At 44.1% G+C, this 26,821-nt stretch overlaps 1 protein-coding gene and 1 pseudogene across 2 annotated transcripts in view; one reads left to right on the top strand and one right to left on the bottom strand.

Annotated features, from left to right (window-relative positions):
• The window catches only part of FOXN3 (forkhead box N3), a 296,834-nt gene that overhangs the window by 49,171 nt on the left and 220,842 nt on the right, over positions 1-26,821 (bottom strand). The window lies entirely within an intron of this gene.
• On the top strand, positions 24,797-25,386 carry LOC136142936 (large ribosomal subunit protein uL6-like; annotated as a pseudogene).

Genomic DNA, 26,821 nt, shown 5'->3' with positions numbered 1-26,821 from the left:
AGAAGTCAAAGGAACAAGTCTAAATACATCACAACAAAGGTATTCAATTGAGACTAGTTCATTTGCATCTCAGTGTAAAATCACTGCATGATATACTAATGCAAACACGTTGATAAAGTTCATCCTACCATTGCAATGAAAAAGGCGAAATGGTTCAGTGGTAAATTCTTCAAGTTTACATTATTTATTGGAACATTTCATGTAGTTATTCGGCCCAGAAACTCCACTTCCATGCTTCACGAGGATTTTGCAAATTACGCGCCCTTGTGTCACAGTTCCAGAACTGTGGTTTGTCACAGCACCCAGTATACTGTTGTCACTCAAACATCCTATTAAAATAAAAGGCTTGGTTCCTTAGAGCTTTGCTTTATTGCTTTAGTAAATCAGCATCCACCGTATTTATCCCTAAGTGCTATTTGCTGCATTAATTTACACATACATACAAGCGTCAAATTAAATACCATCATTTCCTATTTCAATTAAATTTTGAATCTGGACTGTACACTTCATTTAGCTATTTGTTGGCCCCGGCAGTGGGGCAGCCTCAGCACCTAGTGACTGAAAGGGTTAAAAACATGGCCTGGTTAGGTCAGCCCCTTCCTGCGGGGGTCATCAGACTGCGCATGTTTCAAAGTAAAACATTCCTTCCACACTGTAAAATCCTGGCATCTGCTGAGCAGCAAATCCAGCTCATTCCGTTTTGCTTTATTTTATTCTCAAAAGAAACTATACGGTTTGGACTACAGAACACAATTTCTACATTTCTTCCCACTCTCTAGCTGCCTAGTTTCTCCATCTAAGTACTCTGCAAAAACCCAAATAGACTAGCTAATGAATCCAAAATGGATTTAATTTTACTGATTCCATTTCACATAAAATTGTTCATTTTTCTGATTCTTTTTTTTTATTTCATTACCTCTCATCTGGAATAAACTGTGTCCCTCCAAACCAGCTGATGTCATCCTATATGCTTCTCTCTGCGGTTTTCAGGGCTAGAGGGAGGAGAACCCAAACTTGAAGCAATTTTGGAGATTAAGCTTCCCAAGTACATTCATTTTTATTACCATCTTCATGTTCCAAAGTGGCCAAGTCATCCTGGTCGTGTTTATTAACTGAAGGTAATAGCAAGGATCCTAATCAGAGCCTCAGTGTATGCGGCTGCACAAACTAATTCTCTGTGAATGTGAACAGATGGTTCTCAACTCCAACCACTGGATCCCACTAGTGCCCTGGGACTGAAGGGCAGCGCCTCGGATTCTTGATGACCGCCCGAAGAAAAGCAGTTTGCAAGGAAGAAAAGAGATGCTTGCCCTGAAGACAGAGCAGGAAACCCCAGGGGGAGGGGCGAGGGTAGGTGGCCCTTCCATAGGAAGACTTATGTGGAACCTGCAGAAAGTGCATACAAACGCTGGGATTCTGTGCATGTTTCTGGAGAGCGTCCATAGCTTTTATCCAGCTGTCTCAGGGATGGACTATACAGAAAAGGGTAAGAATCATCAGCTTTACACTCGCTCATCAGAGATTTGAGTCTCACCCTGGAGTGCATCATTAGGACAGGACTAAATGCTCTCCTCTCGCTGAAAGGAAGCATTACGAGTCTTTGCTCTGGAATGATCCTGAAATATGTGCAATGCCAACAAAGATGTATTCTGTTAAGAACTGAACATTTGTGTCCCCCCCAAGTTTCATATATTGAAGCCCTTACCCTCAATGTGATGGTATCTGGACATGGGGCCTTTGGGAAGGAACTAGGGTTAGATTTAGGCATGAGGGTGGCACCCTCATGATGGGATTAGTGGCCTTATAAGAATAAGAAGAGAGAGAAAAATCTCCCTCTCTCTCTCTCTCTCTCTCTCTGGAAAGAATGCAGGGAGAAGGTGGCCACCTGCAAGCCAGTAAGTAAGCTCTCACTAGATACCAAATCCTGCTGGACCTTGATCTTGGACTTTCCAGTTTCCAGACTGAGAAAATATATTTCTGTCAAAGCCACCCAATCTATGGGTTTTGTTATGGCAGCTGGAGTAGACTAAGACATATTCCTTGGGGGGTGTTGTATTATCAGAACTCAACAATTCACAAAGATTGTGTGTAGCCGATGCTGGATTGCTCAGCCTGTAGTCCATTAGCCTTCTAGCTGGAGAGGTTGGGAAGCTAACCTTCTTCATTTTTCAGAGCGAAGCTTCATCTGCTGCTCCCCATTGCTCGCGTTACTGCCTGAACCATCCCTCCCCCTCCCTCCATGGAAAAATTGTCTTCCCCGAAACCAGTCCCTGGTGCCAAAAAGGTTGGGGACCGCTGGTTTAAGGCACTGTTTCTTACCCCTGTCATAAAAAGCCATTATAGATCACCCTTGTTCTCAGAGTCAGGCACCTCACTGGTATGTGTGCTTGTCCTAGAAATGAGAGCTGTGTGTACCACCACACTTCCCTCTTCGCTCTTGCTGCTGTCAGAGCTGGGTTTTGAATCAATGGTTGTCATTTTCGTGGCCTAGGCTCTTGAAGTACAACCCCTAGGAGTGACCCTCCCTCCCTTTCCTTCCCATACAGCTACTCTTTAAAAAATCCTACATTAGGGACTGCTGGTATGATTGCTTTTTGTGCTTTTATGATCATAAGTCACCTCCCTTCTTTTTTTGGAGATAGGTGAGGTATAGATAACTAAAATATTTGCTTTGGGCAAGCCACTGGTCTGAGGATATGACCCTGCCGGCTGACCTAAGTGAGGAATACTGAGGAAGGATAATAAACGAGACCCTTTCCCTTTTGCTCTGGAGGGGACGGGAAGGCTGCCACCCAGAGGAAACTGGACAACTAATTGTGTTTCTAGAAAAGAAGCAGGCAATTACCAAAACTTGTGATGCGGTTGCTCAAGGGCACACCTAATAATTTACTAGGCTATCGCTTCCAATTTTATACTCGCTTCGACAGCATTGAAGAAGATGCTACTACCGCTGCACTTCCTAACTTACGGGTCTTTCCTCAATGAGCTTTCTCACGGATCCTTGAAGGCTGAAAAAACTAAGCCTTTCGGGGCAACAGGCAAGCACAAAAGGAGCAAAACATTCTGGAAGAATTTAGAAAATCCCTAAAGATAACAAGTCAGCGTGGATGCGCTCCCAACTCTGATGAGGTGTCTTCTCTTTATTATGTCCCAACCAGTCTGGGGCAGGTTACTTAGCACAAATGGCTTCTGTCTTCTTATCTGTTAACGAGGGAGTTTCCTTATCTGTGAGCTAAGGAGGTTGGACTCAATCTCTAATTTCTATCACCGGCGAAGCAGGCTCAATCCTATTTTCCCCACTGGGATGTTGAGAAAGGACAAGGTTTGTCTGCGGAAGTCTCGACCAGAGCCCAGGCCCTGTGCCTTTTCCACCCCTCGGCCGGCCCCGCTGGCTGCACTTTCCAGGCTGGACAGAAAGGGCCGCCCGTGCTGGGCTTTCTTGTTTGGTTAATCTCTTCACATCTATTTGCTCGGCTGCCCGGACAACTCAACAGCAAACAAAGGCCTGGGCTTCATGCCGCTGGCTCCAAATTGGGAACCTGCCTATTTTGTTTGCTTTGGGGCACAAGGAGGGAGTAAGCGGCAGCTTTTGTAAATCAAGCTGGTGATATTCTTCACTCAATTACGGCTGTGAAAAGATGGAGAGATGCAGAGGCCCCCTTCCAGGGCAGGCGCTTCACAATGACCCCCACCCCCTCCCCGCAGCTCCTTCCCTGGATTCGCCCCTGAAGGTGGTTCAACTCTGATGGCAACCGACCATAGTTTCTGCATTTTGTCAGACTTTTTTTTTTCTTTCTTCTCAGCCCAGTGGGGATCAAGTAATGTGAACGCCTTCTAGCTAAGCAGAATATTTTCTTAAAAGAAAAAACACAGGCTACAACCAGCTTGGGAGTAACACGATTCCATTTTCTGATCTGTATCAGAGGGCCAGACGCTGCTTCTGACTGTTAAACTGTTTATCGGGTAAGGTGAGCCTGGCCAAGCCCTTTAAAAAAGCAAGAGAATTAAAAGAATCTGCCTTCAGATGGTTAACAAAAACGGGAGACAACAACGTGAGGTTGTGGGTTAGTGGGGCATATGGAAAATTATTTTGCAAGGCGTCTACACCAGAGAAAAACAGGATTGGTTGGTTAATTATGTAATTAAACTGCAGTCAGCAATGGGCTGGGTCTTCTATCTTTCAAAATCCAAACCAGTTATTCAAGCTTTCATTGGGCACAGTTTAGAGATTCTATCTGGGGAAGGCACCCAATTTTTCTTGTCTGGATTAGAGTTAAAAAAAAAAAGTGCTGCTTTGCAAATCTGGCTTCTAGTCTCGAGGATAAAACAATCACAACCCCCTACCCATTCCTCAAATACCTTTTTTTTTTGCTTCATTTCTTCAGAGTTAGAAGAATAGAGGTTTGTTTTGTTTTTTTTTTTTGGCAGAAAGCCAAAGTAATATCCCAGCAAGATATCTGACTTCTTCACAGAGACACATACTGTTTAATGTTTGATTTTGGTTTTCAAAAGCAGAACCATTTTCACATCACTATATAAAAGGGTTCCACTATTTAAAATGTCGGTTCTAAATTAATTTTATACTCCCGAGGCAGAATGCATCTGACCACATTGAATTCTATCCATTTAATAAGGTGAGAAAAGTTCTCGGACAAGAATTTAGTGAAAGCAACAGTAAAAACTTTCAGTTTAGAACAAGAAGTTAAAGTCAATTGTTTCTGGAAGCTTGGTTTTGTTTTCTCATAGGCCATGCCTCCAGCTGTTTATCCCTGTCAGCCCAAATGCAGAAGGGAGGTAGCTTCTGTTGTAGGACAGTAAAGAGAATTTGCTGGACCAAGAGATCTATAGTGACATCTGATACACGGGTTGGGTGGTGGTGGTGGGACAGCTGAAAAATTCGATGACTTGCCGTCTTAAAATTTTAACAGCTGGGCAGATGCTGAGGGCATAATGAAATGGGTCCCTGTATCTAAAACTCTTCATTCACCTTGAAGACAGACCAGGGTCTTCTTAAGAGAGTAACCTCAGTTCCTCTTGAAAAAGTTTATTAAGTTGCTGAGAGTTGCAAAGGTGAGAAGTGGGACATTTTTGACAATGAGCAAAAAGATTAGGTGGGCAGCACAATGCCTTACTGGCTGGGGCACTAGGAACAGGTCGGGCTCACATCACCAGAGGCACCTAGGCTGACACACTTCCATTGATACGAAAGTTGGTTAACAGGCATTTACATAGGACTTAGTGTGAACAGACGCACAAGCAGTTTGTAAGTGATGTGTGTTTATTGGGGGGCGAGAGGTGTTGTGTGTGGGTAGAACACTTGAGTCATAAAAGGCATTATGTCTTGATGGGGTATAAACTTTTCATCCTCCCTACTGGAAAAAAAAAACAAAACCCAAATCTTTAAAACCCCAGCATTTTACCCAAGGCAAAATAAGCTATGAGATAGGTCAAGGTGTGTGTGGGGGGAAATGTCTTGGCAGGTAAGGCGTTTCTAACATATTCATACTGCAAATGCATTTAGAATGCACCCAGGCCACCACCCCGCACCCCTAACCCAGTGTTCACCAGCTTGTGCCAGACCCCAGGAACCACCTTCAACCAGGTCTTGCTGCCTTGAGCTCTCCTCTTGCTAAACCACTGTCCACGTGGCACCAGTCTCAAGAACCCCTTTCCTTCTAAACCTCCGCCAGCTCTTCTCCAACCTGTAAGACATGGTCCAACCCTCCTGCTTGGTACTCAAAGCCAAGTGAATTGCCACTCTCACGGAGCAGCCCGGTCCCTCCAGCCAGCCTTGGCACTCCTCGTGGGTGTTCTTATTCATGTCGCCGCCAACCTGAGAACCCTTCCCCATCCTTTCTTCCTAGGAAAACTGTACCCACCCCTTAATGAAAATCCAACTTCTGCACATTTATTCCCTGTCATGTAGAACGGTCAGTAAGGACTTCTACCCATTTGATTTTCAATCTTCATGACCCTGCAACCAAGCTAGATGCTTCTTGAGGGCCAGGACTGTTGAAGTAGCATCTTACTATCCTTCGTATCTATCCTTCTCCAGCTTGGACCTTTTCTGTGCTGGTTTTGTTTATGAGAACACCTTCATTTATCTTTTATGAGGCTCCTGAGAAAATAAGATGTAAAAGTCCTGGAAACTGCTCAAAGGGAGATCTCTAGATGCGTTCTCTTCCTTAGCCCCAGTTGCTAGTGAGAAGGGCACCCAGAAGTCTGAGTTCTGGAGCCAGACACACGTGGGTTCTAATATATCATTTTGTTGCTGTGTGACTTTGGGTAATTCACTTCACCTCTCTGAGCCTCACTTTCCTTTCCAAAGGGAACCATATACCCTAGTTCATAGGGTGGTTGTTAAGAATTAAATGAAAAAAATATATAATAAAAAATATACTAAAATTTTTTGGTTAGTTGCTTTAGAATTCTTAGTTTCCCTCTTCTACCAATCAGTCCCAACAAATTATTGCTGGAAACAAAGCCCAGCCCTGTAAGCTCTGAAGTGACCTGTATCCCCTCCCATCTGCAGACCCCTCCCCTGCGCCGGGCCGGCAGCATCACTGTGGGTCTGGCTCACTAAGCTGGTGGCTCCCCAAGGTGCCAATGCACTCAGGCAAAATGAAGCTAACATCTGTATTCTATTTGCTAATGAGCAATCATCATTTGTACCTTTCTCCAGCCTGGGATTCAGCTGACTGGAATACTAATGCCATTAAAAATTGGAGTCTTTTTTTGAAACACACACACTCATTTAGCAAAACCCGGTTTAACCCATTGACATGTGTATGGTTCCTGGGATTCGTAAACAATATCTGGCTGGTTACGAAGCTCTGGATCCCCCTCTACCCCACCTCTCCATGCTTGAATATTTGGGTGTTTGAGTGGGGTTTGGAAGCCAGGAAACTTGAGTGGTCCTAGACTTGCCTTTTCAACTAACTCAACATATGCAATCAGACAAGTCAATAGACCTTTCTTTTTTGACTTAATTTTTAATCACACGATTAATACAAGAATATAGTTGCTTATTTTAAAAATTAGGCCACTACTAAAAAGATCACCTAATCCTATGGCCTTGCCCCTTCACTGAAGGTGACAGTCCCTCGGTGTGTATCTGACCAGAGCTTTTCCTTTGCAGACAAGCAGACAAGAATCTGTATCTTTCACAACAATATAGTGTTGCTGTCTTAGATGAATGGAGACAGACTTACACATCGCTTTGCAATGTGTTTCTTTCATTCATTCAACAGTAAGTCTTGGCCTCTCTCCATCTGGGGTACAGAGGGATGGAGCGCGTGTCTTTCATTGCTGCGTAGTTTATCTCAACATCTCCCTGGACATGGACATTTATTTAGGTTGTTTCTAATTTTTGGCTTTTATAAACAAAGCTGCAGCAGAAACATGTGGACAGCTCTTCTAGGGAATTCGTCCTGAAGAAATTTTCTAGGCCTCGCTTTCCCGTCTGCAAAACAAGAAGGTTGGACCGAACAGTCTGTTGTGACTGTACTTCCAATCAATGTTGTGTGTCATTAGAGGCAACTGTGGGAAGGCTGCGTTTCTACACACAACTCAATCCAGCCCCCAGCTAAGACTCTCCCCTATGCCTCTCCAAGGTCTTCCATAATCTGAACTCATTTATCCTTACTTTCTGCTTTTATCTAACACATCCAGTTGCCCCTGACCCATCTTTGTAAAGTCCTTCTCACTCCTAAGAAATTCCTGCCCTTCCTTAATACTCGACAGGCATCACTGGAGGTGCTCAGAGCTTATGACGCGTGTGTATGCGTGCACATCTGCGTGAAGGCCAGCCCCTCAGGGAAAGGTCTCGTCTGCTTGCTCCTCACCATGCCCCAGGAGCCAGGAGCACTGCCCCTTACCAGTGGGCTCTCATCAAATATCTGGTGAATGGATGACTGTTATCAATACCTTGGCCATGAGCTAGGAGTGAAGTCTGGGGCAAGTTGACTTAACCTCTCTTTGCCTTTGTTTCCTCACCTGGAAAACGCAAAATAGCACCTCCCTCCCTTACAGGGCTGCTGGGCGGATCAAACAAGTTGATACATGCAAAGCCCTAAGAACAATGCCTGGTACAGAGACACAGTCAAGTAATATTAGCTGTTATCACAGTTATCACTGTAACTTGGGTATGTTTGATATTCCACTTGATCAATGGGATATTGTATTCGGGCCGCCCCTGAAATTGTGGGGATGCAGTGCTAAGATATCTGAGCCAGATATGCCAGAGCTGTGAGTGAGACAGAAGTATGGGGTAGTGTCCTTGTCACTCATGGTACTCGTCTCCTGCTTACAGTTTACTATCCTTTTCTTTACAATGATGTATAATTCCATATTGATAACAGTTTAATGAACAGAACTTTGCGTTTTATTTTGCTTTTTGCAAGCGAGGCTTTCTCATCTATGTTTCAAAGTCCCCTCCTCTTCCTTGCTTATCACCATGTTTTTCTTCTTCATTTTACACCACTGATTCCGGTGGTTCCCCCAGGAGGTGCCCAGTTCTCTGGATGTATTTAGGGCCTTCCTTGGTTCCGCTTTGGATCACAGAAGTCGCAGCGCAGTTGGGAACACAGGCTCTGGGGCCAGCCCCAGCATTTACTAGCAGTGTGATCTCAGTCAAGATACTTAACCTCTCTGTGCGTCAGGTTCCTTATCTGTCAATCGGGCTGTGGTACTAGATGAGCTGATGTGCACAAATCACGTACGGGAGAACCTGGCACTTGGGAGTGCTGTATCATCATCATCAGACCAAAATGATGCCACCCAAGTACCATCATCTTGAGGTCCTGCTGCGCGAGCTGTGCTTGCCGGTGGTGTGATGGATTCTTCTGGACTGTGTACACGCACACAACTCTTTCCACACTACCTACTCCATACCTCGCTGGGTGAAGAATGTGGATTCACGGGCTGGATGATGAAGAGGATACAGCCATGATGTGGCAAAGACGACCGATCTGGACTCACTGGTTGTCTTGGCCTTGGCTCCCTTTGAAACCCACCCAGGCAACTGAACATCAGTAGCTGGATCAGAGGAATTTCCATCAGTTTCATCCAATATACATACACTTTGAAAGATGGGACAGACACATCAGAGACTCTGCCCTGAGAACCACCAGAAAGCAAAGATTAGCTTCAGTTCAGATGCTTCTTTCAGAGGGCTGTTCACTCAGGGTCTAACAAAATATAACGACGACTGAAATGTGACCAAGGAGAGGCAATCCTGACAGCAAGGAGAACCACTGAAATTTATTACAGGCGCTACAGAGAAGGTATTCAAACCCTGAAGCTTAGTGAGTTGGGCCAGTGGCTGGAAGTGAGTTCAGGGAGGCATTCATAACATAACCTATTTTTACACCAGGTAAAAATACAGGTACAAAACTCTCAAATGAAGGCAGAAGCCTGTGTGTGTAATACAAGCCCTGGGATGGTATCAGGGCTACTCAGCATTATCACGAAGAAAGAAAAAGACTAGCATGGATTTTACTATTTGACAACAAATACGGAGCTAACCATGATGGTTTTGTTAGAACTGTAGTTCTATTCCAGCGAAGCGTCTTATGCCAGCATTTCCTCCCTTCTCCAGGATGGTGTTCTACTGCTATGACAACCAGTAACACTTTGCACACCACAGAGCACTATATCACGTATCACCATGGCAGAAAGGAAATGCCATACTGTACTTAAAAGCCACCTTCTCTCTCTCTCTCTCTCTCTTTTAAAGTCTGTTATCACTCCCCATGCATTATTCACCGCACCACATTATATATAACCTTTGGTTACAGTCAGGTTCGTGATACATGTAGCAAAAGCCAGGAAGCCTCACAAATCCCTTCACACTTTAAATGATAACCAAACTGTATTATTCTGGTTTTTCTTCAACACAGTTATAAAAAACTTGCTTTTACCAACTTTCTCATTGGCTCAAGAACCTTTGTCAGACTTTTACAAATGTTTTTTTCATGAAGCAAGAACTCACTTAGCCACATTGCCGGGAAATACAGCACTCTCTTTAAGACAATTTTCCAATACATGAAGCACTGCCTCTGGGTGAAATATCTTTTTTTTTTTTTCCATTTTAACAAAATTTAAGAATTATACCGTATACTTCCCTGTCTACACAATATTTTCTTGAGGACTGAGTTGTCACCATGGAAACCCATCACTGGGCACTGCTATAACCCATGATGCTCTCCAGGACTGATGTCACTTGTGGAGTGGCCGGCTGGGGGGCTGGGAGCTCTGGCAGCCAAAGATGAGGATCCACAGGCCCACGTTAGCGTTTAGCATTACAGGCATACCTCATTTTATTGCTCTCCGCACACGCTGCGTTCTTCACAGATTGAAGGTTTGTGGCAACCCTGCATCAAGCAAGTCTATCAGCACCGTTTTCTTCCAAAAGCATTTGCTCACTTCATGTCCCTTTGTCACAGTTCGGTAATTCTTACAATATTTCAAACTTTGTCATTATTATTATATTTGTTATGGTGATCTGTGATCTTGGATGCTACTACTACAACTCCCTGCAGGCTCAGATGACGGTTAGCATTTTTTAGCAATAAAGTTTTTTTTTTTTTTTTTTTGCGTTACGCGGGCCTCTCACTGTTGCGGCCTCTCCCGTTGCGGAGCACAGGCTCCGGACGCGCAGGCTCAGCGGCCATGGCTCACGGGCCCAGCCGCTCCGCGGCACGTGGGATCCTCCCGGACCGGGGCACGAACCCACGTCCCCCGCATCGCCAGGCGGACTCTCAACCACTGCGCCACCAGGGAAGCCCCAGCAATAAAGTATTTTTAAATTAAAATATGTACATTGGTTTCTTTAGACACAATGCTACTGCACACTTAACAGACTACAGTATAGTGTAAACATACATTTCATATGCGCTAGGAAACCAAATGTGACTCACTTTATAGCAATATTCACTTTACCGCGGTGGTCTGGAACCAAACCCATGGTACTATATATATCTCAGATATGTCTGTACATGAAGATCATGCACAGTCCCATAGAGTTTCAAGGTCTCTGGACACTCATGGAAAGACATCTGCATATATTAAAATTTAGAAAATGTAAAATCCTTTCTGGTGACAACCAGAGGGTAGGGGATATAGATCTTGGTGAGTGGACAGAAGAATCCGTAATGTTTGCCTTTAATGTAAGGGATGTAGGACAAGTGAAACTTACCTCTTTAAGTTGCGGTCTCATTTACAGAGTGACTGTAAGAAGGGGCTCAGCCCAGCTGTCAGGGGCATATATAGCCAACTGAGTGCTGGTTGATACCCACTGCTCATTAAGAAATCCCAGCAAGCTGAGAAGGCAGCTCCTCCCTCACCACTGCCCTGCCCCTGAAATTCAGTTAGGAAGGCGATGCTCAAAATTATTTGAGATGACCTCAAAGAACAATTAACTGTTCTTAAGCGAAGTAAGCATCTTCCCTCCCTTCCTTCTTCTTCTTTTTTTTCTTCATAAATTCATTTATTTATTTATTTTTTGGCTGAGTTGGGTCTTTGTTGCTGCGCACGGGCTTTCTCTAGTTGCAGCAAGTGGGGGCTACTCTTCGTTGCGGTGGCTTCTCTTGTTGCGGAGCACGGGCTCTAGGCGCGCGGGCTCAGCAGCTGTGGCTTGTGGGCTCTAGAGCGCAGGCTCAGTAGTTGTGGCGCATGGGCTTAGTTGCTCTGCGCCATGTGTGATCTTCCCAGACCAGGGCTTGAATCCGTGTCCCCTGCATTGGCAGGTGGATTCTTAACTGCTGCGCCACCAGTGAAGCCCTTTTTCTTCTTCTTTTTTTTTTTAAAGATGTAGACAACTGCTTATTTTTTATAACTTGTTATCTGGGGGCAAAAAAAGTTCTGTCGAGAATATCTGAACAACAGAATGTGGCCTTATTATTTCTGCAGGGTGAGAAACTATTTGGGCTCAAATTTTTAAAAATGTGCACAGGGAGCCAGATTTGGTTTGCTACTTTCAGTAATTTGAATGATCATCATGGTTCTGACCCAGGCCCACACTCTGAATTCAACCTTTGACCACTGTGCAGATTTCTGCATGAGGAGAGAATGCAGGATTGAGGTGGGAAGGGAAGCTGCGGCGTGTGGTCCTGACGGCCAGCCTCCCTCGGGAAGAGCTCTGGACCGGGGCAGGGTACAGACCATTGACGTTGGTGCCATGGCCAGACCCTCGCTGCCTCCTGGCCCACTGCGAAGGCGCCCGTGAGGACGATGGGCAGGACCTCTCGGGGACATCCAGGCACCGACAGCTGATGGCTCCCCAAGAATTTGGGTGGGGCTTGTCTGCCCATCTTTGGAAACCTCTTTGGGGTAAAGGAAGTTCAGACAGCCTGAGGATGGCGCGCTGCTCCCGAGCAGCTTCGGGAGCCTCAGATTGCTCAGACTTTCTCTCTCAAAGCTGCCAGAAGGGGGCTTCCCTGGTGGCGCAGTAGTTGAGAGTCCGGCTGCCGATGCAGGGGACACGGGTTCGTGCACCGGTCTGGGAAGATCCCACATGCCGCAGAGCGGCTGGGCCCGTAAGCCATGGCCACTAAGCCTGCACGTCCAGAGTCTGTGCTCCGCAACGGGAGAAGCCACAACAGTGAGAGGCCCGCGTATCGCAAAAAAAAAAAAAAGCTGCCAGAAGTACATGGGAGGTCCCTCCAAGGAGCACCTGATGGGGATTTGCGGTAGTTCTTCCCCTGGACAGTCATGGATGGGAGGGGAGGCACTGCTGGTGAATAGAAGTTTCCAAAGATCCCTGATGTGCGGAAGGTTCTGGAAGGCAGAGGGGAGGGTGTCCTTCTTTTCCTTCTTGGACAATGTGAGTGAGCACTTTTTAACCCAGAGAAGATTTAGAATAAAGTACAAACATGGTTAAGAAAATGAGATCTTTCAAATTAATTTTTTTAAAAAAAGAAATCAGTGTAGATCTAGTATTTTAAATATTTGCTACAACTAAGAGAACTGGCCTGTAAGAATAATGACCAGCCTTGAAACATCAACTTAAACTGTGGAATTAAATAACCAATTGAGACTTTGATTTTAAATCAAAATCTCACTGAAGTCATATACAGTAGAAGAAAACTTAAAAGCCCGTAGGGTGTAACATACTTATAAGCTTAATTAGATTTGTAAGAATTGCTTAAGTGCTCTGGGCGGCTTGTTTGTTGAGTCAGGCAATTGAGTACTTATACATTTAATATGTTCGATTTCCTTTACAAATGTAGTTTAAAATGTTTAAAGGAGTTTAATTAACTAAGTTTGCAAATCAGACCGAGCATTAATAAAAGGTCCCCTTAAAAGTGATTGTTAAAAATTGCTGGAATAAATAAATTGAGATCTTCTGACCACCTCTTAAAAGCCTAATGAAAGGTAAGGTTTCAAATTCTGTAACTTTAATAAAAATTAATTTTACAAAGGAAATATCAGAGGAATCTTTTTTGCTCAAAATGCTTTGAAACTCCACCCTGCCTACAATTATTAGGCACCTAAATTATTATCTTACCTAATTACTGTCCACTTAAAAATTTATCCTTTCTGGTTTTTCAGTCTTCAATACGAATCTATTGGTGTCCCTACTGTGTGTCAGGTATTGTGTTAGGCACAACTGGGTATGTCCCGGCTCCTACAAGCATCTGGTAGGGGAGATTAAGATACGTAAACAAAGTAGAATATGGATACAAATTGTTAGAAAACAGGTGACAAGTGACTAATGAAGGTATAAAATAATACTGGAATTCAGAGGAAGATATTGATGAAGGCATCATAACGGAAGTAATATTTAAACTGAATTTAGTTTGGAATTTTCCCTGAGTCTGTCATTCACATATGGATGCTTCCACTGTCCTGTGAACTTTAAAAGTCTGTTAGAATTATGTGCAGAGTGAAGGTTACTAGGATGTGAGCAAAGGTCCACAGGGTTCTCTTAAAAGGGTTTATTTTGTGACTGTTGTGACATCTTTGCTCAGCATTTGTTCTGTTTTCTCTGTGACCTTGGTTTTCTATTCCCCACCTACCTTATAGGTGAGGTTGCCAGATAACAGACCCCTGGATACGCCTCCTACTACCAGAAATAGGGTTATGACTGACCAATTTTAGACGTAGGATGAGAGCTGTTTTATTTCTAAAATTAAGTCCAAAAGGCAAGGATGCCATTCTAGTGAGAAAATAGTAAACTCCCAAATGAGAGGGTGGAGGGAGAGAGGGGAATCTAATGATCCCTGACCATCGATGCACCAGGGAGACTTTGATTTATTTGCCAGAACAACATGACCATCAGGAAAATTTAAAATTATTCTTCATTAAGTGTTATGGGTTGAATTGTGTCCACTTCCCCCACCCTCACCCACCCAATTAATTAGCGTGTTGAAGTCCTACCCAGCATCTCATAATCTTATTTGGAAACAGGGTCATCACAGATAGAATTAGATGAGGTCATACTAGAGTAGGTTGGGCCCTTAATACAATATGACTGGTGTCCTTATAAAAAAGGGAGATTTGGACGCCGACACGACAGAAGCACAGGGGAAATGCCATGTGAAAAGGGGAGTGATGCCCCCGAAGTAAAGGAAGTACCAGAAGCTAGGAGGGAGGCCTGGAGCACATCCTTCCCCAGCGCCTTCAGAGGGAGCACGACCCTGCTGACACCCTGATCTCAGACTTCCAGCCGCAGAACCGTGAGCATAAGCGGCTGCTCTTTAAGCCACCTGGTTTGTGGTACTTTTGCTACGGCAGCCCGAGGAAACGAATACACTAAGAAAACAGAGCTAGAAGGAAGAGCGACTCTGGGAATTTCCCATTAAGTTCTACCACAGACCAACTCACATTCAATTTTGAACTTTTTTATTAACGCTGAATTAGACTCGAAATAAACCAAGAATCATCTCAGTCAACATGCAGCTACCCCCTCAGCACCCAGGAATGAGGAGTCTGAAGTTATTTTGGGGTCTGGCTGCCTCTCATTTGTCCAAACCATGATCTTTTTGTCTCAAAAAACAGAGCGAGCATGGCCACGATACTGACATAGGCTGTAATACATGTTTGCTGTGGATCTTCTCCCACACAGCCTAGAATCAGCTCTTTTCTCTCATTTAATACTCCCGTCATGGCGCTGACTCCATCTAGATAAAATAAGACTGATCAATGTTTCCCCATTCAGTCATGTCGGGTTTCTTCCCACGGATATGATGCGACTCTTCAGTGAACTAACGATGTGTTTGTAGGATGTCAACTGTGTCTTTTTTCAAAGATTCCAGAGCAGAGGTTCTTTTGAGTTTTCAGGAGGTGATTATGTCAGACAAAGACCAAGGAGACCCCCGGTGGGTCATGATCTTGTATAATCTCCTTCCCTTTGAGTACAGATGGAAGGTGTTACTTGCTTCTAGTGATAAAATACGGCAAAGTGATGGGTAGTCACTTCCTGGGTCACGTTACGTCAGGTAGGACTGGGTCGCAGCAGACCCGAATGAGAGATTCTCTTGCTGGCCCTGAAGCAGCTGCCTGATTGTGAGAGTCTGGGAGGGGGCCATGTGGCAGGGACTATGTGGGTATCTACCCCGCCCGAGAGCTAGCAAGAAAAGGGGACCTCCACCCTGCAACCACAAGGATCTGAATTCTGGCAGCAACTATATGAGCTTGAAGGAGGACTCAACTCCAGAAAGGACCACAGCCCTGAGACACTTGTTTGCTGCCTGGTGAGACCCTGGGCAGAGGACTTAGTTAAGTTGGGCCTGGATTCCTGACCCAGGGCAACTGTGAGATTACAAGTATGTGCTGTTTGAAGATGCTGATGTGGTGACCACGTCCTTTGAGGGTCTGATGAAAAAGAAGGATTCTTTAATAAGAAAAGCTGAGGAAGGCACATGTTTTGAACACAATTTCAGGAATTTGTCTAGACCCCCTAAACCTCATCGATGAGCCCCAAGATGTTCTTGATTACACAGTTATGAACCTATCTTTCTGTCTGGTCAATACTATTTACCGCAAAATGTGGTAATGTCTGAGAAACTAACAAGGTCACAGTACGTAAGGATCACCTGTTAGTCTATTTCTACAGTTTAAAACGTGAATTTAAATAATCTGTGTCTCACTGTTAATCTGTAAGACAGAGCTATTCTTTTAATATCATCTTCAACTTGTTGGAGAGATAGAAAAGCACAGATTTGAAGAGAGAAGCAATTTTTTATTTTACCAGGAAAAAAATCTTCATTCCTGCCTCTTCTAGCTTAATAATAGGCACCAAAAAACCAACCAACCAACCAACCAGCAGACAAAAAACCTCGCAAACAATCAAACTCAGAAGCGTGGCTTGCAGGAACAAGGAAGTGTTTTTAAGTGTTTAAAAAAAGGACACTTTTTAGGAAGATAGGCTCAGTTCATTTCCCCACAGAAGAGTACTTGGAGTAGAAAGAGTATTGGAAAGAAAACAAACGGAAATTTAAAAATCTGGGTTTAAGTCTTGTTCTACTTGCTTGCGTGCTGTGTGCCTGGGAAGAAGTTACTTTATTTCTCCGAGCCTGGGTTTTCTCCACCCTAACATGGGTTGTTTTGAGAACTAGGTGAAGTAACCGTCATAACGTGCCAGGCCTTCTCATAAGCAATCAAAACAACCGACTACTATGGGCCTAACGGAGGGAAATCCTTCAGCTGCCCTGAAGAGGGGAGGGCAGTCCCGACCTATGATGGATGTTCAATGTTAATGATCTCATCCTCCTGCACTGATGTCTATGAGAAAAGAGGTTAAGTGTGGTTGCCCGGGGGAAAGATAAGGGGGAACTTCCCCACGACAGTACGCATCTCTTGAATCCAGAGCAAAAGCAAAAACAATTCACCTCTTCAGAAGACTTTGTCAGACAAAAGAAGTAAAGAAACAAATATAACCTCAAACCAACAGAAACCCTACAGCACCAGAGCATTTATTAAGTCCTTGTGACTTTCAGCTCTGGGAATAAATAGGCTGTATTCGCTACTGACCCCTCACTAGCAGGAAATAAACCTGCAATGGCTTATCCTCAGTAGGCATGAGGTCTCCCTGGCCCACCTCTGCCAATGATGGGATGGAGGACCGTGGGCAGGGCTGGGAACAGGCAGGGGATGCAAAGGGTTGTCCCTCCGTGTGACACTCTCTGAGGTCAACGAGAGATGAAAGGAGGGACGGGCGACATTCAAAAGAGTGAACAACGGCTATACCACAGACACCAACTAAACAGACAGACATCAAGGGGAACTGAACTGGCCCTCCTGGTGCAGACGGGAGGGATCAATCAGCTCAGGAGCTCAGGAAGGCCAAGGGCCTTGGCTTTGCGGCCTGGAGTCTAACCAAAGTAGCTATTGGCTTGATCAGCCTGTCATGCCTAGAAGTTCTGCAGTGAAAGAGAGAGTACAACACCACGATCAACGGTCTTTGGACAAAGGTAAGGCCGCTGATGCCATGAAATCACTAGGTGATTTGGGTCTGCTCAAATAGAATGCTTTTCCAGTATGGTACCTCTGCTGCCCTAGGTAACCAAGGAGGAAGGTATATCACACCACATGGTTTGCTCATATGTCTGTGTACCCCTAATCTCCCCTAAGAGACTGTGAACCTCTCCAGGGCAGGGATAATGCCCCTTGCATTTCTATATCCCAGGCATCCAACACAGTGCCAGGCACAGAGCACTCAGAAATGTCTGCTGAATGGATAACCCCTTACCCCGTTCCGTTTCTTTCTCCACTGGCTTCTCACCCACTAACTTCCTCTGTGAAACTGATTTCCAGTGCCAGCATTACTAGCTGCGTGACCTTGGGCAAGTCACTTCACCTCTCTGTGGGTCATTTCCCCCCACCATGGGGTTGAAAATAGTAACTACTTCATAGAGCATTTGGGATTAAATATATTACATACATGCCTGGCACAAAATAAGCACTATTGGAGTGTTACTTACTGTTGTTATTTTGATGGTCACTTCTTTTTATTTATTCGATTTTTTTGTTTCTCATCTGTTTCCCTCACGAGGCTCCACGAGGCAGGGATTTGTGTCTGTTTTCTTCACTGATGAATCCCAAGCACCAAGAACTGTTCCAGGCCCCCAATAAATATTTATCAAATGAATAGATGAACTTAAGTTCTTAGATCGTAATGGCCACATCTTCCCCTATGTTAAATTGTATAAACATCCTTACAATGTTCTGCCTTGTCTCCCAATGTAGATGAAAGTTCTCTACTTTTTGTTGAAAATAATAGCTTCCATTTATAAAGTACTTTCACATCTATTTTCTCATTTGAGCCCCCCAACAACCCTGTAATAAATTCCCATGGTGTCTACTGGAGTAGGACATGCCCAGCATCTCTGCAGAAGTATCAGGACTGGAGGTTGATGGTAATGACGGTAACGTCCCACCTCATCTCACCTGTGAAAGGCCATTTATTACTTGATGAGGAGGAGCAAGGCTGCCTCATATTTTTGCACTGATTTACTTTGGGGTGATTTTACTGTTTTTGTTATTCTACTGAACAAAAAAGACTACTTGTTTTTATTTGCCATCTTCCCAACGGCTATTTTACAATATATATTTTTTATTTCCAGTTAAAAAAATAGTACATGTTCATTGTAGAAAATTTGATTTAAAGAAAGAAGGGTTGGGAATTCCCTGGTGGTTCAGTGGTTAGGACTCTGCGCTTTCACTGCAGGGGGCGTGGGTTCGATCCCTGGTCGGGGAACTAAGATCCTGCATACTGTGTGGCACAGCCAAAAAAAAAGAAAGAAGGGTATGAAGAAGAAAACTGAAACTACCCACAACCCAATTTGATGTTAGTACTTGCTTCTTAGGAAGTATTTGAAGCAAAATATTACTGTTTTGTAGAAAGATGTTAGCGTGGCTTCTTGGCCACAGTGAATTCTGGGAGTCAAGAGCAGTCAGGCCTGGGGAGGGGGTGGCAGGGAGGTGGCAGGAGCTAAGAAGCCTGAGAAGGAGGGTGGCTGAGGATGAAAAGGAGTAGAGTGGGTCCAGGTCCAAGTGGTGGGGAAGGGGCAAAGGTGGGGGTCGGATCTGATCTGCTGGCAGCGTGGAAGGTGTGTCCTTCACGGTTCACGGTTCCGACGACTAGAGTCTTGTTAGAGCAGGATGTGGGCACCACTCCCTGAGGACCAAGAGCTGTTGAGAAGGTCCCAGCCAGACAGTCAGGGTGCTGGGGCCCTGGAAGGGACAGACACAGAACCCTCGCATCTGGAGTCAGAAGTAGATCAAGTAATAGCATGGCTTCCCTATGTGGTACCGTTTTCTGATCCGTGTCGCCTACTTAGGGATGCCTCTGAGCTGGGGCATGGGACAGATGTGCTTGTTCTACAATCTTCCCAGGCTGGGTAGGTGGGAGTAGGGGGACAGTGGTGTAATTGATTTCTAGGTCTGCTCAAACCAACTGGCTGGGGGCCGCAAATTACTGGCTACTAAATTTATATTTGAAATAACTGGGAGGAGGCCAAGATAGAAGCAGGTGATAGCAGTCACTTCAGAGATAGGTGAGCTCAGTGTCGCAGGTGAACCGAAGTCTCAAGAATCCTACCTGCCCTTAGGTTGTAATGTCTCCTGGTTGTATCTGGGCCAGGTCTGGAAAAAGTCATAGGGGCCACTCACGGCAGCCATAAAAAGTCCCTACCGTATTGTATGTTTCCATATCTAGGCTGGCTTCTAGTTTCTGACCCGCTAGAGACATGGGCTGAGGCCAGAAGGTTTGTATAAGCCAGAATCTGCAAGTCAGTTCTTTTAAACTGCTCATCTGTAGGATGATATGTCTGAAACTCATTTTATATTTTTCATACACAAACTGTTCACATACACATAGTTCAGCCTGTATATAGTATTACTGACAACCAATAGATCCCATGTGCTTTAATCAATAACATTACTGCCTCCGCTATTACAGGAAACTATGAACTGTTGTGATCTTCTATCCTTGTTTCAGTCGATATAAACCAGGGCAAGAAAAAACAGGACCCCAAATTATATAACCGGGAAGGATTATATAACAAAGGTCCTGATGCAACTTTAACTGTATCTGTGCCAACCAGGGCTCAAAGACCACATCTTTTCAGAAGTAACATGAGCTGCCGAGAGGTGTGCAAACCACCTTTCAATATTGGTTTAACAAATCCCACTTGCTCACTATCAACAAAAGTCTCTGCTCTTCTAACCTTGTTTTTCCACAGCGCTGGATGAAGCAACCCTATTTCAGGGTGACAGTTTGTTAAAGTGACTGCGTACCAGCACTTAGAATGCGTACACGAAGATGGAAGATGAGAGTGTCAATTTCTCTGAGAGGTTGGTCTCCAGCTCCCGGCAATGATTATGTCATAAGGGCTGCTAAAGCCACTTCTGGATTTCAAAATGGCAGGACGCTGATCACTGGTGACGGGAAGCATTTGCACGGGGAGACTTTTGAAAGCCACACAGCATTTCTTTGTTGGAGGAACCCAAGAAACAATCATTAGTAACAACAAAAAATAACAATAACAAACTCCCCTTCCTTTCAAAGTGTGCTGTCAAGCAAAATGATTCCTCCCCGTGTCTCCTTTATGTCTTCCTGATAGAAATTACATTCCAGGGCACCCAACACAAAGGACACTCATGCAAGCAACGTGCCTTGTAAGTGACATTCCTCGGAACCTTTAGGAGAGAGATTGATTTAAAGCTACCATGATGGCATGTGTGCATTGCTACTGCCATAATGAATCTACCTGGCATCCTGCACTCGAGATTTAAACCAAGCCTGGAAAGATGAAATCCATGGAAACAACATTAGTGGCTCTACTCCACCCTGCAGAGGGACAGGAAACTCAGAATGACGCTGAAAATGCAACTTGTGGTGTCTGAGGTCATATAATAGTTGCTGATTTTATAAATTCTACCCTCTGCAACACGTGGGTCGGACGGTCAGTGAATGAACCTGTGAGCTGGAACTTCCCATCCACTTGAGGCTGGGGTGGATTTTATTTTTCAATGACACAGAGTAAAACTAAATACCCTTGGGTCTTTTATTTTAAAGATGCATAAACTTGTTCTTTCAAATCCCTTTCCTGAAGGTCAACATGTTCCCCTTTTTTGCTTTTTCTTTTTTAAAGTGCCTCTTCTTTCTTCCCCCCACCAGCCCCAGTAAATAAAGAAGAGTCTAAAGGCGTAAGTTAAAATTCTGTGACCCCCAAAAAACTTTCTGAAGTCAGAACCACAGACTTTAGAGTCCCTGTAGAAATCTTAGAAGTCTGGATGTGAGATTTAAGATCTGAATTCAAGTCCTTACTCTGTTACTAGCAGAGTGGCTCTTGGATGGGTCACGTGATACTTCTTTCCAGGGAGAGGCAGGAGGAAGAGTCGGTATAAATGAACTCTGAAGTCTTTTGCCCTAGAACCCTTTAATTCCCATCTACTCCAATTTTCTAATGGGAACCACGTCACAGTCGGCTGTGCCTACTCACTCCACCCTCTGTCACCAGCTCACTGTCCTCCACGGAGATCCCAGAGACCTCAGCCTAAAGACCAGAAAACCGAGGAGCCCCTCTGATGATCAAATTCCCCCTGCAAAGACCACCTATTAGCCACCGATGTCACCTCAACAGGCACAACTGAACCTCCCTGACAGACTGTAGAATCCAAGTCGAATTCCACGAGTAGAGGGCCGGGTATAAACTAGGTATGTTAGTTCCTAGGGCTGCCATAACAAAGAACCACAAACTGGGTAGCTTAAAACAACGAGGTCCAAAATCAAGGTGCTGGCAGGGCCATGTTCCCTCTGAAACTCGTAGGAGAGAACGCTTCCTTGCCTCTTCCAGTGCTGGTCACCCATCCTGGCACCCCTTGTCTTGCAGCTCCAATCTCCGCTTCCATCATCTCATGGAGTTCTTCCCGTGTGTGTCTGTGTCTAAATTTCCCTCTTTTAATAAGGACGCCAATCACAGTGGATCAGGGCCCACCCTAGTGACCTCATCTTGATTACAAGACATAAACAGATTCCATCTGCAAAGACCCTATTTCCAAATAAGGTCACATTCCCAGGTGCCGAAGGGTGGGTTAGGACTTCCAACGTATCTTGGGGTGGAGGGTGCAATTCAACCCCTAACGCTAGGTAGGTAAGCACACTTTAAAGTCTTAACTCAAGTGCACAAATGAATGAGGGGATGACAAAAGCCCACTTTAGGTAAAGTGGAAGGAAAAACATAAGTGGAAAGACATTACGGTTCTAACGGTCATATGGGGAAAAGATGTTTATTTTCAATGGTTGGACAGGTGAGCGCTGGAGAGGAAAGTGCTGTTCTCTCTTCAGTCCAGCCCTACGTGCTCTGTGCTATGTTCCCTGGACGCGCCTATGCTTTCACCTCTTGGCCCACCCATTGCCAGCAGTGGCACCCTACCCCCAGCTGCTGAAATCCTCCTAACTCTTGAAGCACCAGCTCAAATTTCACCAGCAGAAAGCCAGGTTACCTGCGTCTGACCTTTGAAGGCATTTTGTCTGCTCCTTGGTGACCCCTGAACTACGGTCATTTGTACCCTCTCTGCCTACCACTCCTTGAGAGCAGGGATCATTTCTTCCTCAATCACCACACTCACAGTAGGTGCGTGCAAATATATGCTAAAGTAAACCAGCAGGAAGATAAGAGGAGAATGGAAAATATCTGCTGTTTTGAAAACTTCACCATGGAGAGGGACCTTTGAAACCAGGGGCTGTTAGAACTCCGTGGCTTATTGATTCCCCCACTGAATCTCTGTGACCTCTACTACCGTGCCATATTTCTTGGAAATCATAAGAAAGGCAGAAAAATAAGCCAACCAATGAAAGCAAAGAATGGGAGCTCTTTTGATACAGAAGAGATTCTCACTGACCCTCTGAGAACTCATCTCCTTGACCAGTCATCATCATCTGTCTACAACAGAAGAAAAGTCCCCCTTGGCCTAAGTTTCAGGCCCCCCAACACACAATTATTTGGCAAATAACTGTCGATAGGCAACTGAGAGCAGGCGGCAGTGCCTACAGCACCTTTTTGTAAATATCTGGTATTACCAACAGCTTGAAGAAAATGCAATTTTATTTTTTACAAATATTTATTTATTTGGTCGCAACAGGTCTTAATGGCGGCACACGACCTCTTAGTTGCGGCATGCACGTGGGATCTAGTTCCCTGACTGGGGATCAAACCCAGGCCCCCTGCATTGGGAGCGTGGAGTCTTAATCACTGCACCACCAGGGAAGTCCCGGAAATGCAATTTAAGTGAATGCTGTCGGTACGACAGTGGATTGAAGTTCATCAAAAGGCTTCTATCGGTGCGTGCCAATCTGCTGGGGTAAGAGCCTGTATAGTGTCCCTGATGCTTTGATGACCCTGACAGGTCTTTCTTCTGCTGGGAAGTACAGGAGTGATACTGAAGACCTGATATGTTTACATCTTTTTGCTCAGCCTGAATCTCTTTGTTCAGCTTCTTTTAGAATCAAGCAAGTCAAACCAGTACCTTGGTCGAACATTTTTATTCATCAAGACCTGAATTCAGGATTTTCTTTTCTTCTGGTAGTAAATTATACAGCTGCTTAAAAGTATACCTAAAAATTGACCATCTGAAGGGACTTCTGCTTCCAGGAAATGGAATAGACATACTTTTCCCTATTCTTCCCACCAAACACAACTAAAAATGATGGACATTAAATATAAGACAAACATAAGAAGACTCTGAAAGGTAGAGAGAAGAAAGCAGACCAACTAAGGACCGTATAAAAAAGGCAAGGTACAGACTAAATTAACAAAATATTAATAAATATAATTCAGGAATATTTAAATAGAATTATATACTGTGACTAAGTGGGGTTTATTCCAGGGATGGAAGACTGGTTCAGTATTCAAAAATCAATCAAAGTAATCTACCATGTCAACAGGCTATAGAAGAAAAATCATATGATATCAACTGATGTAGAAAAGGCATATGAAAAATACATCTAATCATGATAAAAAAATGCCCAGCAAACTAGGAATAGAAGGGGTCTTACCCAACTTGTCAAGGAGCATCTATTAAAAAACCCTGCAGCTAACATTATGCTTAATAAGGAAAGACTGAATGCTTTCCTCCCTATGATTGAGAACAAGGTGAGGATGTCTGCTCTCACCACTCTTATTTAACATAGTGTTGGAAGTTCTAACCAGTGAAATAAGGCAAGAAAGTGAAATAAAGGCATATGGATCAAAAGGGAAGAAATAAAACTGTCTTTATTTGCAGACTGTCTACATAGAACTTCCTAAGGAATATACAAAAAATCTCTTAGAACTAAAATGTACATTCAGCAAGGTCTCAGAATACAAGATAAGCATACAAAATCAACTATATTCCTATATGCTAGCAATAAATGAATGGATACCAAAAATTTTAAAATAATATTATTTACAATTGTTCAAGAAAAATGAAATACTTGCGTGTAAATATAACATGTATAGGACTTATATGTTGAAAACTACAAAAATGCTCATAAAAGAAATCCAAGAAGATCTAAACAAACAGAGAGGTATACCATGTTCATGGATCAGAAGACTCAACATAGTAACGATGTCATTTGTCCTCAAACTGATATACAGGCTTAATGCAATTCCTATCAAAACCCCAGCAAGATTCTTTTATAGATACAGATGAGATTATATATATTACACTATAGTTTTACAAGATGTTACCATTGGGAGAAACAGAATTTCTCTGAATTACAATTGTTTTACAGCTCCATATGAATCTACAATTATCTCACAAGGTTTGTTAAAAATAAAAACTGTTCTTTGCTGCATCTACTGTGAGAATGAAGACCATTCTCAGCAATCAGACTGCAGATATTCCAGAAAATTCTGACATCACACAATTACTGTGTGAAGGGCCACACAATTACTGTGAAGGGAACCAGAAGAGCCTTTTGGAGGGACTTCAATCATATCAATGTAGAACTCAGTTTCCTTGGAAAGAAAAGAAAGAGGCTCCAGGTTGACAAATGGCGGGGATACAGAAAGAAACTGGCCACTTTTCGACTATCTGTATCACGTACAGAACATGATCAAGGGTGTTATGTTGGGTTTCCATTACAAAATGAGGTCTGTATATGCTCATCTTCCCATCAATGTTGTTATTCAGAACAGGTCTCTTGTTGAAATCTGAAATTTTTTGGGCAAAAGACAGATGCTCCGGGCTCAGGTGAGGCCAGACATCACTTGTTCAGTACCTCAAGCCCAGAAAGGTGAGTTAATTCTCAAAGAAAATGACATTGAAACTGCATCAAATTCAGCTGCTTTGATTCAGCAAGCCACAACAGTTGAAAACAAGAATATTAGAAAAATTTTAGATGGTATCTACATCTCTGCAGAAGGACCAGTTCGGCAGGTGATGAATAAGATTTAAGTTATCCAGCTACAGAAACAACAAGATGCCAGATGATTCCTAAGACCTCTCTGTGATATTTTAAAGAGGCACTAAAAGCCCTGTATTGATTTGGGGGAAGACAAACGAAACCAAAAAACCCCAAAGGAACAAAATGTGACCACCCTTCCCCTTAACGTCTTCTTCTCATACTGAGAACTAGTGAAGTGCAAAAAACGACTAATAGAGTAGGATACCTTGATCACTCTATTCCTTTATCCCATTTATAATTCTTTGTAGCACTCCTAACTGTACATTATATTATATTACATCACATTTGGTTATCTGTCCATCTGTCTGTCCTATTTGTCTGTCTTGCTTCCCCCACTGAAATGGAAGCTCCATGTGGGCAGGACCTCTGTCTTGTTCACACTCTAGCACATTCTATAAGTACTAAAAAAAAGTTGCTGAATGACTACGGGGAACTCAAGTCATATGCCTTTTTATTTTTATTTTTTCTTGCGGTACGCGGGCCTCTCACTGTTGTGGCCTCTCCCGTTGCGGAGCACAGGCTCCGGACGCGCAGGCTCGGCGGCCATGGCTCACGGGCCCAGCCGCTCCGCGGCATGTGGGATCTTCCCGGACCGGGGCACGAACCCATGTCCCCTGCAGGCGGACTCTCAACCACTGAGCCACAAGGGAAGCCCCACATGCCTTTTTTAGATAGAGCATTTCCAACTGCCCAACTTCCCCCAGATCCCTTCTCCTGCAGGCACCTGCTCTTCAGCATTATCCACCAGCAGGACCATCTCTTAAATCAGTTTCACTGAACTTTTAGTCTTCAGCTCCACTCTAGACCCTTCCCAAGTCCCCACCTTCTGTACTCATAGCACCAGAACAGCCCAGTCTTGGGAATCATTTCCAGGGGTCAGTTTCAATCTAGGGTGCTGGAACTTCCTTCGAGGCATGTGGCTTCAGGCAGTATCAACGGTCACTCTGTTTACCTGGTCCATACAGCAAGAACATGCCCCCTAATCCCAGACCTGTTTCTTGATTGGATCGATTTGATGTACCTCTAATTTAATTTGCACCCAGATACTGGGGATGTCTGGAACTAATCTGATGACCTTTAAACTATTATGCTTTCCATGTACGTCTCAGCTGCCAATATCATATCGGGGGACTTTAATGTGAAATAATAACTTTAATTGCCAGTGGCTTCAAACTTCTTACCATATTCCTCATTATTACAGTGCTGGGAACAGACAAGCGTTTGGCAGCCTAGGGGACACACAGCCATTGCCGCCAGCCAGACAGTGGCTTTAGGGGTCAGCTGGGCAGTCCTGTTACACAGAGAACTACAGAATATTTTATTTTGTCTGTTCTATTCAGAGACTATATCCCAAGCACCTAGTGTGCAGTGGGTGCTCAGTAAGTGGCTGTGGATTGAATGAATACACCAAAATCTTGGGAATCT

This window comes from Phocoena phocoena, chromosome 2, assembly GCF_963924675.1.
Source record: "Phocoena phocoena chromosome 2, mPhoPho1.1, whole genome shotgun sequence".
Taxonomy (NCBI): domain Eukaryota; kingdom Metazoa; phylum Chordata; class Mammalia; order Artiodactyla; family Phocoenidae; genus Phocoena; species Phocoena phocoena.
The sequence above is the reverse complement of the archived record's forward strand: the minus strand, read 5'-3'. Positions and strand labels throughout refer to the sequence as shown.